This window comes from Paramisgurnus dabryanus, chromosome 7 (genome assembly GCF_030506205.2).
Source record: "Paramisgurnus dabryanus chromosome 7, PD_genome_1.1, whole genome shotgun sequence".
NCBI lineage: Eukaryota > Metazoa > Chordata > Actinopteri > Cypriniformes > Cobitidae > Paramisgurnus > Paramisgurnus dabryanus.
In genome coordinates this window covers 17645689-17662577 of record NC_133343.1, presented here as the reverse complement: position 1 = coordinate 17662577, position 16889 = coordinate 17645689, and the positions used below count along the sequence as shown (strand labels likewise).

Sequence of the window (16889 nt, the reverse complement as noted above, 5' to 3'; positions counted from 1 at the left end):
CGACAATTTTTTGATAATCCATTAACACAGGGCTCAACATAAAGGACTGCCCTGTGGCCCGGGGCAAGTGTGAGAGATGTTCGGGCAAGTAAAAAGTATTGTCACTTGCCCGATCGGGCCAGTGCTTCACCCTCAGTCACTAAAATATATTTTCATCAATGTATTTAGCATCTTTGAAGCAGACATTTACTTGGGTAAAACACGATGAAAGAAACTATGCAATATTTAGCACAATTTGCTGTCAGTTTACAGGTAAAGCAGAAAAGTTGGGAGCCTTTTTTTCATTGGAACATATCTGTTTTATATGTATACAATATTTGACTTTTAAATTATTATTTTTAAATATGTGACACTGACATTTTTTATTGGGGCCAGTGAAAATTTTGGCAGGGCAAGTGAAAAATTTGAACCACTGGCCCGACCGGGCCAGTATAAAAAATTATTTGCGTTGAGCCCTGTAACAGAACAGCTTGTTTTAGTCAGCTAAAAATTTTACATTTATGTGCAACATCTGGTGAAAATTTAATGTCAATAACACCTTTAGAAATATATGGTAACTGAGGAAAAATGGTGACGAGTTAAATTTTACCCGCTGCATATTTAATGTAAATTAACTGCTTGCCCTGCATTAAAGACTTGTAAATGCACAACGCTGAGGCAAAGAACCCCAAACCCCATTTAAAATCCTTTAATGCACAGCAAGTCATTGATTATCCCACTTATTCCATGGTCATTTGCCAAGTTATAGACAAGTTAAAACTAGTTTTGCTCTTTGTAGCTTAAAATTTGATAGAATGGGTAAAAATAACAGTTATTTCCAGGAGCTCCTCTTTTTTGTAAACAACTGATCTGTCTTTTATAAATCTGATATAAAAGACTCTTCTGAGATTTGAAGGATGCACACTACTATTCGATAGGTAGGCTACTCAACTTTAACCAAACTGTTCGTGGACCCCGTTTACTTCCATAGTATTACTTTTCCAATTCCTGCTATAGAAGTGAATGGGATCCAAAGACATTTATGCAGGTTTGTAACAACATGAGGGTGAGTAAATGATGACAGAGTTTTCATTTTTGGGTGACTATTTAACCTTTTACAGCTTAGCAGAAAAATGTTATGTGACCTTTAAGAATAGGATAAAGTACATCTTTAACAAAAGCAAAGATTAAAAAACAAATTGTAGAATAAATAGAAAGTGCTACACAAGTGTAAAACAATACAAAATCGTCCCACTATCACATGCAGATGTGTCACTTTGCAATGGGGCAATGATGAATAGTACACAGAACAACCAAATAAGTTTTTACAATTTATAAACAATTTAAAGGTATTTTAAAGTGTTATGTACTGTTCTAATTCCAGAGATGTTTATTTATGTAAATGGTGTGAGGCTTTACCATGTATATAATAGGCCAATGGCTATGCTGTGCACGCGAAACATGTCCTGCCCCTTTAAATCACGAAGGGAGTTACCATGGAAACTGAAGGAGCAGGAGGACAGCTAGCTCCGTCTCCCGCGGTTTCTTCGCTGTTTTCAAGTAAGTTTAGTCCATCAAATCACACAAATAATACTAAAACCTGTTGTTGACACGCTTTTGTTATATATTTACCTCATATAAATGGCTTGTGTCTTTGAGAAAAGTTCGTTACCATCCCAACATGTTTCCGCACATGCGGTCGGAACTGTGCTTCCGGTTTCTGTTGGTTTACTTGCTAAACTGATCTCTTGAAAAAATAACTCGTCGAAAATATATTTTTTGTTTCCAATGTAATATACGTGTTGTTAATTTGCTTGTTATAAGCTAGGACTTTGTTGTTATTTTTGCTTAGCAGAGTTTAACGGAAGTTACGTGTTTTCCACAAAAGCCTCTTCCCAGCAAGCAATAGCCGTCATTTCAACGTCTCGTTTCAGTATAGACCCGATATAGCCGGGCTGTGCCTAGCCAACTTCTAGCCCAAATAAACTTTAATTTGGTTACATGTGGTTTTTGACCAAATAATTTGTGAGATGTATGCTATTTTATCATGTAAGCAAAGTTAACAGCGATTACAAGGTATTTCGTTTCATTTCTTTAAAGTGTTTTATGCATCGTCTGTACGTAGTCATAATTTAGCTCATAAATAGACCGACTACGAATAAACCACGTTTAGCCCAGAAATAACCATGAATTTAATTACACGTTGTTTTGCCAAAATGATTTGTGAGATGACGATATTTAATAATGTAAACAAAGTTCAAAGCAATTAAGGTATTTTGTTTCATTTCTTTAAAGTGTTTTATGCACCGTCTGTACTTAGCCACTATTTAGCTTAATAGACCGACTACGAACAAACCATGTTTAGCCCAGAATAACCTTGAATTTAATAAAATTTTGTTTTTGTCAAAATAACTTGCAAGATTTATGATATTTCATCAGGCATGCAAAGACACCAATGAATTTAAGATGTTTGGTTTTATCTGAATATCTGCAGTCACGCATAACATACATTATTTGACCGTATTTCAAAGATAAACAAAATCCAGTTACAACTCCGAACCGCTAGATGGCAGCAGTACACAAACACGAGGCCAAATCGCGCGAGAAAGATTTCCGCTGTTTGAAAATCAACAACATCAGCGAGCAGCCAGGAGGAAAGCAATCTACCACACTCGTTTGGTCTTGTAAGTGGTTTTTTATTATTTTATTGTACATGTGTTTAAAATTGATTTACTTTATTTGTTGTTGGAATCGCGACATTCTTGCGGGTAACTTAACAGTATAACGTAGTAAGTAACCCATGTTTTATAAAACCTAAACAGTACAACCTGCAATGTAATAAAATAGTGGAGGTAATTGAGTCTATGTAACGTTACACTGAAGATCAACATGAGTGATTTGTAGGCTGCTTTTTAGTAACAGCAGTAACTTAGCAAAGTTATTACTGTGTTGCTTACAGTAATGTAGTTAGTTTACAATTATGCATGCAGAGATAGATTGTGGGGGAAAGCTATTTTTCCATATGGATTTAACTTACAGGCCTTCAGTTTGTTGGAAAAAAGAGTTTTATTGTGTTAGTGAGGGAAAACTTGCAGGTCAATGGGCATTAACCTTTAAGGTTGGTAAACACTTGTACACTGAAGCATACAATACTGTACAATTACTGACATAGGCATGTGCTATTCAGGTGTATGGAGGGAGAAACTTGAGAGACCGTGCCGGAAGAATGCTGGACAGGTAAATTCTATAAACATGCAATATTAATCAGACATTGTGGTGTCAACACAGTCTTTCATGTGGTCACAAAAAAATCAAAAAAATATGTCAGTCTGCAACTGTTAACGACATTGTCTTTTGTATTTTAGAGTTCACTAAAATTCATTAATTTCAAAGTTCAACATGAATGGTGGTGGTCCACTGCACAAGCAAGCATTTGAAAAAACATCAGTTCTCAGTTATTAAAGGTAAGTGTGTTTATATGTAGTTTAAGGCTGAATGGTGTTTCACAAAATAATACTTTTAATATGACATTAGGCTATGTGAGGAGTAATTGACGACAGTCCGGTACTGCCTTAATATTTTCTAAATATTAAAAGCCCCAGATTAAATTACTCTTTGCCGATACAACCGTTAACTCACCCATACAATATTGTTTAGATGTTTTATTTTTAGACATTTGACAGGTTTTATGTCAATAAGATTGTATTGTGAATATTTTATGCTTGGCATCTTAAAGGGCAGGGTATTTGATTTTGAAAAATACTAACTTTAGCCTACACGCACCAACCAGAAGCACACTCCTATCTCATTAACCAGTAAGACTGACAAAGTGAATAACATAACCAAAATAACCAACATAAACAACTGTTTTTAATCTGAATTAAATACAGCACGTTTAGAAATTTGAAAAGATAAATATCATTACACTAATTCGTAAAGGAACACAAACTACATAAGCAACACGTTTCATTAAAATACAATCTGAATCCATCAAAATAGAATCACACTGCATACCTACCTTTCCAAAAGAAACACTGCAACGACCCTTTCAGACTTGTAGCTGTTTCCATCTTGCAGAAAAGCAGTGAACTTACCAATGTTAATTTGGGTTTTTGCTCTTTGCTCATCCAGATGTTTTTTTGTTGTTTCAAAATGTCTTTCGTTTTGTAGCTCCTGTGTCAATTCAGCAGGAAAGTTTATTTGATTCTCCCTATTTTTACAGAGCGTGAACAGGTTGTGAAGTGGCATGCAAAACACGTTCACAGAAGAGGGGCAAAAATTTTATGCGTCCAATTATGGGCCGGAATGAGATTCTGGCAGTATGATAACCGTAAGCAAAAATACCACGGTGTTGTTGTATTGCCATTGTGACACTATTTTTTTGTGGTTTTAAAACCTTGACTCTGAAAATCTCGGTATACCTTGAAACCGGTAACTGGCCCATGTCCAAATATTGCATTTGGTCGGGATTCAGTGATTTGTTGAACGTTTTTTGGTCCTACGCCTTTTACAGATGACACAAATATATAAAAATACACATTTAGACCACTTAACATAGTGATTGCTATCAAGACTTGAGGAGACTTTCAACCAGCATAACTAAAATGTTTCTCTGGATCAAAATCAGATACCCTGCCTTTAAGCCTCTTTTGCTAGTTCCAAAATGTCACTAAACACACGCAGAGAAACATGCACTTGTGTTTGTAGTAATGAGAACGGTATGATTACCGTTGCCTGTCAATATTTTTATATAACTTTTTCAAAAGAGAATGACTATCACATTTAACATAAACCAGAAATACTTGTCTCATGCATTCTTTTCATATTTGTCAGATGCTGTGTTGAACAACTTCCCAGCAGCAACAGAACTGGAAGTGAAGGATGCAATGGGGGCATTTCAAACAGTCACCAGGGAGCACGGGGGGTATAGAAATTAGTACAATTAATAAGTTGAAGTGAACTGAAGATAGTTTGTTAATGTTTAGATGTTATTTCATTTTTAAAATTGTATTTTGTTATTTATGCTTTTATTTTGTTACTGTTTTTATTCTTTTTGTTAAAAGTAGTTTTTCTTCATTTTGTCTTATCTGAATTTCTATTGTATTAACAATATTTTTGTAATAAATTGCATGATTGCATGTTTATGAGAACCTTTTTTAATGGATTAAAAATAATTCTTTAGCCATTCTTTTGTTGTTTATTAGACACACAAGTGTAGTCGTTTAATAGCCGTCTATTTAACGGCTAGTCTATTCTTGGGCTATGATAGACGTCTACTAGATTTTCACTGACAGCCCAAATTTAGCCTTGTTTTAGCCTAGACCCACATTCACCGTCTATTAGACGAATATATGTAGACGTTTAATAGCCGTCTATTTGATGACTAGTCTATTCTTGGGCTATGATAGAATATATGTAGACGTTTAATAGCCGTCTATTTGATGACTAGTCTATTCTTGGGCTATGATAGACGTCTACTAGATTTTCACTGACAGCCCAAAATTAGCCTTGTTTTAGCCTAGACGTCGGGGGGTGTTTAGACGGCTACTAGACGTCTATTAGCCGCAAAATTGCTTGCTGGGTTTACTGTATGTATGTTACTGCTGAAACCGTCTATAAGCGTTAGCTTTTGCTCTTGTTTATGAACGTTTGGGCTTTTGAAAACATAGATGAGAGGTTTCAAAGTCTTTGTTAACGTTGTCAGTGCATGACTGGAAGTAGGCAAATTTATTTAGTCTAAATATGCGATGTACTGTAACGTCTAAACCTTGTTAAATTGCACGGAGTGCTGAAGCTACTAACGTTAGTACGTATGTTTTATCGTATACAAATACAGACATGTTGTTCTCTGATTTCAGGAGTGACAAAAACCCTCTATAATAGAAGAGAAGCTCAAGATTTCAACATTTTCTGAAGGGAGTTGCAGACAGGTGTAGAAAACTGCTTTTCAAATTTTCCACATTTATCACAGTTATTTTAAGATGTTGACATCTAAACGTGAGTAGCATTGTGTGAGCAATATTAAATAAGTAAATCTTACACTGCATATTTTATATATTGTTTTCTCTGTGACAGATTGAATGTTATGTTTGTAGATTTGTCCATGCTAATGGCCGAGCAGTAGGGTTGGAACAGACCTGTCAGAAAACATCTCTGAACCATATGACTAGTAAGTAAAACCTCAAACTTATACACTGCTATTCAAAAGTTTAAGCTTGTGATTATTTATTTGACCAAAAATACAGTAAAAACAGAAATGTTGTGAAACATTATCACAAAGTAAATAAGCTGTTTATAATGTGAATATATTGTAAACTGTAATTTATTCTTGTGATTAATGTTGAAATTTTAGCATCATTACTCCAGTCTTCAGTGTCACAATATTCTTCAGAGATCATTCTAATACGCTGATTTGCTGCTCAATTAACATTTCTGATTATCAACAGTTGTGTTGCTTCATGTTTTAGTGTTTTTCAGGATTTTTGGATGAATAGAAAATTAACCCTGGAGAACCCAAGAACCCTTCTCTTAACATTGGCCAAATTTGACCCGTGGATTCTCCAGGGTTAAAATAATAGTCTATTATAATAGAATAATAGTTCACAGAATAATGAAAATTTCTGCATGATTTAATCCATGTTAATACATATGATCATCTTCTTTCAGACGAGCACAAAGTTATATTAGGGTGCACTTACTTATCATACTTAAACAGACCGAACCGTACCAGAGTACGATTGTCCCCACTCCCCCACTCATCTGCACATATCAGAGTGTTTTACAGTGACAGCTAAAGTTTTACATTTCATACAGGGTTCATATAATGTAGGTACACCCTTAGAAAATGTGTAAAAAAAATCTATGCTATTTATATATCATTAAATAATATAGTGAATGTGTGGAAAGCCCTGAGCACGCAAAAGTGAAACTGAGATTACAGAATTAGCGCTGTCTGCCTCTAAATGCAGTTACTTTACTTTCCCACTCTGAAAGTAAAGTATACCTAAACTTTGAGAGCAAATGACTAGTATGACGGGCCGGTAACTTTAGTAATTTTACATTAATTTAGCTAGTTAGCTATTATTATAATCACAAATACTTTTATAATATATTACTGAATTAAGCCAGTTACACTTAACTATCATTATATGAGTATGAAATTCCTCATCATTACTAAATAAAACTTGGAAGTAAACCATCAAATTTGCTGAAAAAAGTATACATTTCTGAATACACAATACATGTCACATTTGAAACAATCAACTTTACTTATAAAACATCTTACATTTTGAGATTTAAAACAACTGTGAGGTTATCTTACCTTTAAGATGTAATTAATATATAGGATATATGTATGTATGTATGTTTTGAATTATTGAGAAAAACAAAAAGCATTAGGCTTTGCCCTGCGCTCCCCTTTAATTTTAAAACAGAACTGTGTCACAAAAGCTCTGTGCAAGTAGTCCAAGTATTTCAAAGGAACTCTATCAGTTTTACCCCCACAGTTTGTCTATATTCCTCTCAAAAATGAGATTTGACTCGTTTCTTCATTTTTCATTAAATTTTACAGATTTCAAAACAATTTATTCTTGAGAGGTGGCACCACAGTTAAAGACAGTGTTTTGAAGAATTTTGAACTTCCTGCTCACAAACTACATACTTCTCCAGTTAGTCTGACAGGCTATCAATGAGAATGCGGCATTACAGGACACCACTGAAAACTATACCACTAAAAACTGATTATTGGTAAGTCTTTTTGACAATAACTAATGTTATTTATTCATGTTTGGTGTCAGCTAATATGTGTATACCCTATAAATGTTAGATTTTTTTATACTTATTCTCTACCTCACTGTTTACATTTGTCATCGTAGCTGCAGTCAGAAGAAACAGATTAACAGCAACTATCTGCTTGAGACCAAGAGATTGAGCACTGGGTTAAGACATGGTTGCAGCTTGCCACAGACAGAGATGAAGGTCGTTGGGCAAAAGAGAAGATTTAAAGGCATAGCTCACCCAAAAATGGAAACTCATTTACTTACCATCAAGATGTTTCAAACTCTATCAAATGTATTTGTTCAGTTACTGACTGTTATAAATTATACAGGTTTGGAACAACCTTTGGGTGAGCAAAATTACAGTTTTAATTTTAATTAGTGAACTATCCCTATTGTGAGTTTTATAAGTTTATTAAGAAATGTTGAGTATTATATCAGAGTTTTGTATGTAAGGAGATGGTAGTTGTACGTTTGTGTGTTAATATAGATGGTTTCAGTGGCAACAACATAAATCACTTTCATGGCCCAAACTTAACTTCGGGTAGACCTCCACATAGATTCAATAACAACCGAGTATCTCTGGAGCAGTTTTTTTTCTGATAACAAACAAAATAAATAACCAGTAAATAGCCTTAGATCAAATCATAGCTAAAGCATTTCAACCATTACATTGATCTAATGTTACTGGGTAAAATTAAGCTTTACAATTTTAGCTACAGATCTTTGAAAATGTTTGTACGGTATACTGTCCATTTCCAGAAAGGTAATAAAAACAGCGTGCACAGTGACGCTGCTGACGTGTTATCCTCAGACATGTTTGTGAAGATTGTTTTGTTTATAGCGTGCGTCTCCCTCAGACTGTAAAAAAAGCTTGGGAACAAGAAAAAGCTTGGGCAAACAAGATAACATGTCAGCAGCGTCACTCCAGTGTTGTGCACGAGGTTCACAACAGACCTGGAAAAGAAGACGATGCTGAATAAAGTCATAATTTCTGTTATTTTTGGACCAAAATTTATTTTCGATGCTTCAACACATTCTAACTGACCCACTGATATCACATGGACTACTTTGATGATGTACAGTATATATTTGATCGTGTATACACATATCTAAAACATCTTAAACTGTTTCCGAAGATGAACGGAGGTGTTACGGGTTTGGAATGACATGAGGGTCATTAATTACATAATTTTCATTTTGGATGAAATAACCCTTTAAGTTTGGCCAGGTGTGTTACTGTGGCAACGCACATGCATCTATGGGTTCCAGTATATCTTACTATATAACATATTAATTTAACTAACATGTTTGACAAATATAATTATGTTTATTTATAAATTATTATCTGTATTGGATTTTTTAAATGTTTAATAAAGAAATTTTGACTATATGAGTTTTAGTTTTTTCTTAACTATAGGTTAATTAGCATATAGTAAGAGTAGATGTGTGCCACAGCTTAGAAGAGGCTACTGCATGGAATGACAGCAATGACTCATCCTGAGTGCGGTTGCCAGAAGTCAGCCATAACTGGGACGGATATGGGCCACATTTCAGAAATGGCATGGGTCACATCTGGCCCAGATGGCAGTGGAGTGACTGACATCTGGGCCTGATGTGGCCCATGCCATTTCTGAAATGTGGCCCATATCTGGCACGGTTATGGCTGACTTCTGGCAGCGCACTCAGGTTGAGTCATCGCCGTCATTCCACGCGGTATGTGAGCCAGATGAATGTGGGAGATGTGGGCCACATCTGGGCCAGATGTCAATTGCTATCTGGGTATGGATCTGCTGTAAGTGAATTTCTCCAGCTCGGGATAAAAAAAAGTCTTATCTTCTTGATGATGTAAATGGACAGCTGAAATTGAAAGCATTGATTGGAGTATCCATAAGTTTTGCGCAGTTATTTACGGAATGATGCAATAGGATATTTCGTTTTGTATCCACTTTGAAAAAATCGAATTAAACATACTAATCATAATAACATTAAAAACTATTTATTTTCGATATCTTTTGAGTTTAATATCAATTATGGAACCGTTTTTGTCATTGTTTTTAACCCATTTTTTGTACAATAAATTATTCAGCGTTTCAACAAGTTTGAAGAAGTGCGTTTCTATCCACGGACAGTTAACCGAAAAACAATGTCTAAAGAAATAGGAATCAGGTTTTGCACAACTCACCAGAAACAATCTTAAACTGCATATTCATTCTACAGCTTTTCAGGTTGTTATTCTATGAAATGTATTGTATAAAATGGGCTATAAACGGTGACATAAAAGTTCTATAATCAATATTATATTCAAAAGATATAAAAAACAAAAGTTAACACAAAGAAATACATATTATTTCATGCTGTTATTGCTAATATAATTTGTCGTTTTAATAATATATAAGATTACTGCTTTCCTGGGGTGGGTTGTTGTGCTGTAACCGCGTGATTTTGTTGCTTCTTCACCGCGGTAAAACAAAATCCTGTACGGTCACAGCCCTACTCACAAATCAGCGTAACACATGAGGATGAAGGGTTTAAATTGGGCCGAAGCTGAGCCCCGTCACAAAGGCTGAAGGTCTGTTCTGTACCAGTGTGCCCGCTGCAAAAGTAAGTGACGTGTCTATGTATGTCCATTCTCATGAAATGCATACAAATAACACGCAGTGTGATTATCGTGCTATACATAAGCCAAATTCCAATTTTGCGAGCATACGATACGCCAATACTTTCCGGAATTTGGCATATGTATTGCACGATAATCACACTGTGCTATGTGTATGCATTTGATGAGAATGACTGACGCCTCACCGGATCAAATGTGTGAAAATACGCACATATATAACAGTGGACCAGCCCCTTTTTATTGTTTGTTCCTCCTTTGACATGTAAACAATGTTCGCGAATCTCATCCACGCGTCAGCTCGTACAGTCTAATATGTTGCTGCTCAGCTCCATGTACAGAGACACCAGACGCACATTTCACCGAGACAGCGCCACCCAGCACTCGTGGGCCGGTACATGCGACACAGTAGCTTCTCTGTACAGATGTGAAGCTAGGATTAATCCAAACAGTCGCTAAGTTTGTCTAAATGGGTCTAAAAGTCGCTAGATGTAGTCGCTAAGTTGGCAAAACAGTCGCTGACTTGGCAACACTGCTTCACATATCTATGCTGCTTCAGCCAATCCCCTTTTTATGAGCAAGTAAACCCCACCCACTGATTAACATTGAATTTGCATACAAGTTGAAAACGAAAATGAAAACGAAAACGAAAATGAAAAAGAAAATGAAAACCAATAAATAAAAGAGAACATAAAATTAAAACTGAACTTTATTTTAATTTTGTCCCTATTATTGCTTGGGCATGAATAAAAAGCCCTTAAAAAAAAATATTTACAGATTCCTTTTCAAGCTTGCCTTTTTATTTTAATATTGTCAGTCTTGACTCAAGATTATATTGAAAATGAAATGTGAAATCATCAATTTAATTTAATTTTTCAATTTGGCCGGAATGATGCTTCATCACGTTAAAAATGAAAATTAAATAATTTAATATAATGTTTTAGTTTTTATTTTAGCATTTCATTTTCAAATTTGGGACATATTTTGCGATTTTATTTTTTATTTTATAATTTAATTAATTATTTTATAATTTAATTTATTATTTTATAATTTAATTAATTAATTTAAAAAAGACCAAAAAAACCTTCCATAATTTACATGGGAAACATGAAACAGCATGCGCCTCCCGCCCAGCTGAACTTGACCAGAACGCGCGATGGCGCGTGAACAGCAGAACGGCGTGACATGAGTCAGGACCGGTCGTTTCTCTGAACTGAGACCCGTTTAAATTTCACAAGAACTTATTTTAGTTGCTTAAGAGTTATAAACAACATTTTAACATACTTATTAAGCCTCACAGAATCTCGCCCGACAGCATAAACAGCGTTTTATGCTGCATTGACAGGATGTTCATCTGACAGGAAATTTCGTTTTATCAGGGGCATGTTCAATCTCACACCGGTGCGCAACGTTTTGCTACGGTTTCCGGGTTGAACGACATGTTTCCTGGAAACGGTGTGCAACGGAATGCAACAGGTTTTAGAAGCGTTTTCTCTTGTTTGGTGGGTGTGTCAGAAATGTCAGCCCAATCAGCGGCAAGATGTATAAAACCACGCGATAGTAAAGAGACAGCTCTCTCAATGGGTTCAAGTTGGAATGTTGTCTTTCATTTTGGACAGCAAGGTCAGTGATTGTAACATCGAGGGTATTTTACAGTATTAAACACACATTTATAACGATTTCATCAGGCTTTAGAAACATTTAAAAAAGAACACAAAGAATGGCCTCTCAGCTACCGTAGTTGCAACTCTTGCGTCATCACAACAGGGTGTTCAATGCATCACCGTTTCAGTTTAATAAACGTTGTGCAACGTTTTGTCGGGGCTGAACGCAGCCCAGGTAAGACACTACTTCACAAATTCAACAAATAAAACGATATTTATAAAAACGTGTAGATGTTATTTAACCTTTATTTATTTTATTGTCTTTATTTTAAAGTTTTGTGGGACATATGGTGTTTTGGACTGGTGAAGGTTAGAGCAGCGTTACCCTGTCCCTGGCAACCGGAAAATGAAGAGGACACTCTCTCACTTTCTCCGTCTGACAAAACCACGCCTGCACAATTCAGAAATTACATTTTAAATTATATGGAGAATCCATTAAAATTTTTATTTTAACATATGTTTATTTAAATGTTTGTAATGTAATGTTCATGTTCAATAAAATGAAGTATTACATCTCGGAGTCTGTCATTCATATGTTGTGGTAAGTCTTTTAGTTATGGGCAAATAAGGACAAGTTAAATTAGTTGTAGCCTACTGCAGATGTCCGCCCAAAGAATATTAAATAAAAGATTTAAATTACTAACTGGTTACCAACATAAAACTTACAATCCATTACGTTGTCACGACGTGCCCACGACAGGCAGATTACGTTGCGAAGTTACGTGCAGGTATGGAAGGCCAACAGGGCAAAAACATGTTGAAAATACGTGTTAACACGCACTACGTGTTAACGCGTAAATCACGTGTTAACACGCACTACGTGTTAACGCGTAAATGCGTGTTAACACGTGATTTACGCGTTAACACGTACCTACACTGTTTTCTTTACCACCACCTACTGGTGTGGAGCTTTGAAAACACAGAAACAAACAAGGCTTGGATATCACAGGATGTTATCTAAAATATATTTTGAGCATTTTATAAAAGCATTAGTAGGCTACAACTACATATTTTTAAACAGTTAACTATAATCGTTCAACCCTTGAAATTCATGACCACTTTCACACATTTTTCCAAACTATATTTTTAAATACACTTTAACTTTATCATGCTTCTAAAGCCTAACTGGTAACTGACAAATGAAAACAGGATATTATGTTTTTATAGGTCAACCCATATGCATTATATTTGTTTGTTAGTCCCTTTGATAACCACCGTAAGTCTTATGAAGCTGCTATTGGTTTAGATAGCTTTATAGTAAATATAGTAGTTTTGCTTTATCCTTCAAAGTATAATTGATCAATTATAATTTTTTTATTATCATTAGACACACACAGGAAAAAAACAATAAATTACACTGGTGAGGATCATATACGTCCTCCAGATGCTGTGTTGTCTGTGTAAAATGTGTTGCGGTTGTAAAAAGAGGAATACTATGTGAATGACTCCTTTTTCTTGGGATGTTTTTATCTTTGCTGGAGATGGAGCAAGCAGTACTGTAGACTCCAAATACTCATCCTTTTCAATATTGTAATGAAAACAGAGATGTATACCATAGTTTAATGTTGCATGTGCAAATAAACAGTTGTTTTGATATGATGCTCTCTATTTTCCTTGGCTTTTTTCATAAGGGTTAAAGTGCCTGACACACTACTAGTAGAATACATTAGGAATGAAGAAAGATACATGATGCTTTTAAAATAACATAATATTTAACTTTTATTTATGCCATTAAACAGTAATTACTAAATTTAAGACTCAAACTCCACAGGAAGAAATATATTTGCTTTTCCATAGCATTTCTTCATTTAATAATTGATTAGTTCGTAAATTGTTGAGGAGACAGGAGCTTTGCAGTTTCCAGATGTGATAAGGAACATGGCCCTTCCATTGTATGGCACATCGCATGGAGTATGAACTACCCTATCTTATGTGATTTTGTTAAATGGTTTATGAAGCCTTTAATGGACAGTGGTCCCCTGCTTCAAAAACAGCAGACCTCCAACATCAAGCTTAGCAGAGCTGGGGTGGTTGGTGAGAATCATTTTGGTTGGCTGAAGAAAGATGGTGATGACCTCAGAAGTGCAATGCCTGCAACACAGAAATGGTAAAGTTTATTGTGCTGCCCTGGGAAATGGGTGACCTAGGAATGTTAGTATATGTAGGCCTAATGCACATCACAGCCTGTAAACTGTTAAGTCTTATAACTTCATACAATCAGAATGTACTGTAGTAAAAACATAAATGAAAAAGGAAACAGAACTTTATTACATGTACTCTAGTAAGAATTAGGCAAATTATATGGAATATAAACTCCAAAAGGATTTTTTTTTTGCTCAGTTGTAAATGAATCTTATTTAATATTTGATTATTAATAAAACCCATAAACCACAAACATTGGCAACAAAGGGATATAATTGTTTTCAACCAAAAACATTGTAATAGGTAGTATTGACATAGGAAACAGAAATACAGACTCTCTAAAAAATGCTAGGCCCATCATAAAGACAACTGTGTAACTAGAAATCAGTATTAAAAGGTATAAAGTTGAGACCTTACTTACATCACTTGGTCAAAAAAAGTCACAGACTCAACTGTAGGCACAAAACAGTTTATTGAATGCACAATGAAAATCTCAATTCCAGAATGCAGAGACTCACCAAGCAGCAGGGTGGCACTAAATTGAGTCACTGCTGAGAATGGCACCTTGCAAAAAAAGTCAGAGTGCAAGGCATCAGTCAGGAAATGTTATCAGGGAGAGCAGCGAGGCAGGCAGACGGGATGAAGAGAGCCAAAGAAGAGCCAACCGATGTGAAGCTAGGCATTTAGAGGGAAGATGAGGCCGGGAGAACGGGGCAGATGGCATCAGGGCACAATCTGGAGAGAACAGAGAAGAGTCAGAAAGAAAAAGCACTGACAGCGCATCTCATAATTAATGAGATGATGACTAGACGGAGGGGAGGATATAGCCTGGGATACACTGCATGATTTTTGGCGGTCCCAAACGAAAGATTACCATCGTGAAACATTTGTGGCAATTTCTGTGATCGTGGCTCTTCGGTGGTCCTATGTCGACCAGCTTACCAGTATTTGTTTAACACTAGCACATGCTGGTGACATTGCACTTAACTGGAGTCACAGTCATCACAACCTATGAGTCAATAGGTGTCATCATTATACAGTCTACATGCTTGTCGTACCCAAGTTTAAATGATCCATGTCGCACTGTGTGATAAGGTAATGATATTATAGGAGAGCAAAAATCTTGCAGTGTATCCTGGGCTTAAGACAATGACTGGTACGTGCATGGCCACCTGTCAAAACAAACCAATGACAAAACACACAGCGTACAAAACACATAAACAGAAACAACCGATCAGAACAAAGCTGTGACACACTTTTAGCTATAGTATTCAATCAGATATTGGTTGCCCAAATTCATTGATTGTTTCATTAGACAGAAACAGGTTTTGGAATGTTTGGTGTGATGGTTGCTGTATCGGTCAGGTTAACAAGTGAAAACTGAATATTTCATTTAGTATGAAAAGTAAAAGTTACACTCTGATTTTGACCTTAAATGCTTAAAAATGTCTAAATTAAGTGCAGGTGCAAAGTCATAAATATATTAATTTGTGACAGTTCTACTGTTTGCACTTGAAATAAACACAGACATGACATGTAGATAATAAAAATCTTTAACAAAAATATCATCTGAAAAAGGATAAAGATATTTTGACAATTTAAAACAAAACTGTTTACTAATAATAAAACAGACAATAGCAGAAAGAATAAGCATGCATGTTTAAGTTAAGAAGAATAATGAGCTTTTTAAAAAGTACCTGTATGTCCAGTTGTGCGGTCTGGATTACATTGCTTTGCATGTAGTCCTATAAGGATCGCTTGGTCTTCTTGAATATATTAAGTCCTATAACTGCTTCAAGTACGCATTCTCTCATCAGGCCCACTCTTACAGCCTCAGGGTGGGTCATTGTTCATAATTTGGTCATCTAAATAAGCTTCGGTCAATCTTGTGAATAAACACTGGGTGAATAATCTGTGAAAGACAAGCATATAGAAAACCATAAAAAGTTGCTTGTATTAGTAATAACTAGAATCAGATTTGTTTTTATGATTTTTGAAACAATGGTTATTCAAATGTAAAATCATAGTATTAATGTAAAATCAACAAGGAAATTATATAGACCAACTTACTCTAATAATGCTACACAGTAGGCCTACAAAGGAATATAGTTTCCCTCATATTTGGACAGATCTGTGTTATTTACTCTCTTGCCAGTTTGTCATGAGTCATAACTTTATGTTCATATTTTTAAATGAATAACAAACACAACGCATTTCATTTAAACAGCACTAAAATTTTACCTCACTATATTGTCTCCATCTGGGAAAGCCTGACACTGTTTCCACTAACTTCCCAGGTAGCCAAAACAGTTTGGCCCAATAATGGCCCAAATCCGGCAGGCCAGAAAAAAAAACACGGCCCAGTTCCGGCTGCCAGAAAAGGGCCAACTCTGGGATGAATGACGCCCCAGAATCGGCCCAAGTACACTGGCCCATGTCCGGGTGCCTAAAGTGAGCCGGCACTGCCAGCACAGTGCCAGAATCACGCCAGCTAAAACTGTACACTCAGCCAAAACTGGCCAATGTCCGGGTGCTTAAAGTCAGCCGACACTGCCAGCAAAGTGCCAGAATCATGCCAGGTTAAACTGTACACTCAGACGAAACTAGCCCAAAAAATTTTTTAAAGTGTTTTTTCCACAAAACAATACTTTATAACCTTAGCCCTTAAGACGGCATGTACTTATCCCTTCTTAAAAAAAACTTTTATTATAT

The 16889-nt window shown here is 35.6% G+C and overlaps 3 long non-coding RNA genes across 9 annotated transcripts; 2 read left to right on the top strand and 1 right to left on the bottom strand.

Annotated features, from left to right (window-relative positions):
• Positions 1–1876: 1876 nt before the first annotated feature.
• On the top strand, positions 1877–5289 carry LOC141279821 (uncharacterized). 2 transcript variants are annotated; one of them, XR_010520983.2, is made up of 4 exons: positions 1877–3216; positions 3345–3443; positions 4202–4309; positions 4813–5289. It is a non-coding gene; the product is annotated as an uncharacterized lncRNA (long non-coding RNA). The 2 variants fall into 2 exon arrangements; XR_012337041.1 differs by lacking the exon at positions 4202–4309.
• A 278-nt stretch (positions 5290–5567) lies between these two features.
• On the top strand, positions 5568–9147 carry LOC135718999 (uncharacterized). Of its 4 annotated transcripts, none has more exons than XR_010520987.2 (4): positions 5568–5909; positions 6075–6148; positions 7550–7725; positions 7854–9147. It is a non-coding gene; the product is annotated as an uncharacterized lncRNA (long non-coding RNA). The 4 variants fall into 4 exon arrangements; XR_010520984.2 differs by having other exon boundaries at positions 5568–5976; XR_012337040.1 differs by having other exon boundaries at positions 5568–5976; positions 6055–6148.
• Positions 9148–12791: 3644 nt separating this feature from the next.
• Positions 12792–16464, bottom strand: LOC135719009 (uncharacterized). Of its 3 annotated transcripts, none has more exons than XR_010520992.2 (4): positions 16419–16464; positions 15875–16089; positions 14696–14912; positions 12792–14126 (listed from the first exon to the last, which is right to left on the bottom strand). It is a non-coding gene; the product is annotated as an uncharacterized lncRNA (long non-coding RNA). The 3 variants fall into 3 exon arrangements; XR_010520991.2 differs by lacking the exon at positions 16419–16464 and adding an exon at positions 16248–16375; XR_010520989.2 differs by lacking the exon at positions 16419–16464 and having other exon boundaries at positions 12793–14126; positions 15875–16221.
• Between the last annotated feature and the right edge of the window lie 425 nt (positions 16465–16889).